We start from the raw sequence: 2,223 nt of genomic DNA, 5'->3' as shown, positions 1-2,223 counted from the left end.
ACCTTTCTTGGTGATTTCCTAGGCCCCATGACCTTGGGCAAATCACACGTTCACTGAGATTAATTTTCGGAAGCTACGAAATGATAACCTCATCTCTTCACAAAATTGTTGTAAGGATCAAGCGAGATGCACCACATATAAAACTATTTTTAAATTGCAGAATCCTTTACAAAAATCAGCTACTCTTACTCACGGGGAATGAAATAGATACTAAATTAAAAAGGAGAGAAAAAGATGGGCTGGATGGAAAAAGGGAAATGAAAAAAATTAAAGGGAAACAAAGATAAATTCAGTCATCACCACACTTGAAACAAGATTCTGTGCTTCTTCCTCCTTCCCTGCACACAAAAAACTGTGACAGCAGACACAGGTTTTCTCTCACATTTTCCCTAAGTTCTCATTCATCAATGTATCAAACATTTACTGAATACAAATAAGTACCAGGCCTTGAGCTAGGAAAGGGCACAAGGCCTAATCAGTGCCCTCAGAGAGGTCTGCGTCTAGTGGGGGAGGCATACAAGTGAACAGACTGATACAATCGAGGGCAGTCAAAGGCTCCCAAATGGAGCTGAGGGATTCTTGATGGGTTGGGTACAACCAGGGAAGAGGAGATGACAATCAGAGAAGGCTCTCTAGAGGAAAGGACCCTCCAGGATACATCCTGGAAAATGTAGTGGGTAAAGGAGGAAAGGGCAGTCTAAGGCAGAGGAGACCAGGCTATAGAAACAAAGGTACCGAATGGCAGACCTTATATTCAAAGGCTATGGAACCTTATTCCATAAGAGATGGGGATCCACTAAAGGGTTTTAAGTGGGAAAGATGGCTTGATCAGATTTATGTTAAGAAGCTTTACAAGAGGGAGGGGATATGGGGAGATTATATAGCTGAGTCACTAAAAAAAGGAAAAAAAAAGAAGCTTTACTCTGTCCTCTGTGGATACTGCCACTGCTGCAGGCAACTCTCCCAGGCACCTGTCGCTGCCCAGGCTTGGAATATTCCATTCAGCCTCTAAGAAAGGAGTCAAATGAGAGAACTATGAAACCTCACAGGGCTTGCTCTAGTCAGACTTGGCAGAGAATGGGGGCTTCCTGGACTCTCTAGCTCTCAAAAGAAAAAAATTAGAAAGCCTGTTAATATCTTGCTTGAGATCTCACTGGCTGTGTGATTTCCTCGTGACTGAGTGAGTCCCTGATCCATCTTCCAAACAAATGAAACCCTGGTCAGGAGTCTAACCCGAGCACTGAAAGCTTGCAGTAAAATTTAAGCTTTATTTCTTCCTATTCCTTATTAGGCAACCCCCAAATAGTAATCATGAATTCACTTTCCTTCCTCTTCCTAAGTCTATCAGTAGAAGAATACTTCATGTATGGGCGACAGACACACAGGGTACCTGGGGGATTGGTCTCATAACCCATCACTTGGCACCAATCATTTATGTTACTACTAAATCACCTTGAGATAGGGTTGACATCCATATGTAACCTGGATTTTTTTGAGAATACAGATTTCTGGGACTTCCCTGGTGGCGCAGTGGTTAAGACTCCACACTCCCAATGCAGGGGGCCTGGGTTTGATCTCTGGTCAGGGAACTAGATCCCACACACATGCCACAACTAAGAGTTCACATGCCACAACTGGAGCCCGCATGTTGCAACTAAGGAGCCCATGTGCTGCAATTAAGGAGTGGGTGAGCTGCAACTAAGGAGCCCGTGAGCTGCAACTAAGGAGCCTCTGAGCTGCAACTAAGACCTGGCACAACCAAATAAATAAATAATCAGAATGCCTCTATATCCATTAAAAAAAAGAATACATATTCCATCAAATTATAAAAGGCAGATAAATTCTATACCTTTTTGCAAATGAATTCCAACAACTTTATACCATGTTAATCTCTTTAAGACAAAGATACTTTAAAAACAAACCAAGGTCTAAGGATGGAACTTTGTGGGTTCAGAACCCCCAAGATGATGAAATATCTCAGGTTCACTAAGGGATGGAAAATGGGTCCCTCTCCTTTCATTATTACACCCCTACCCCAACCAGCGTCCCAGTGCTTGTCCAAAGAGAGGAAGACCCTCAGCACTGGGGAGAAGTTCAGGGTTGGGAACTGAGAGAAAGCGGAGTCTAACTGCTTTCCTCCCCACTCTCCCCACACACAACAAAGATTCAGGTGGCCTAATTTGCCAAATACAGCCTTTTGCCTTCTTTGCCTGCATATCCTCC

The sequence above is a fragment of the Neophocaena asiaeorientalis genome, unplaced genomic scaffold (assembly GCF_003031525.2).
Source record: "Neophocaena asiaeorientalis asiaeorientalis breed wild unplaced genomic scaffold, Neophocaena_asiaeorientalis_V1.1 scaffold556, whole genome shotgun sequence".
In the NCBI taxonomy this organism is placed as follows: domain Eukaryota; kingdom Metazoa; phylum Chordata; class Mammalia; order Artiodactyla; family Phocoenidae; genus Neophocaena; species Neophocaena asiaeorientalis.
The sequence above is the reverse complement of the archived record's forward strand: the minus strand, read 5'-3'. Positions refer to the sequence as shown.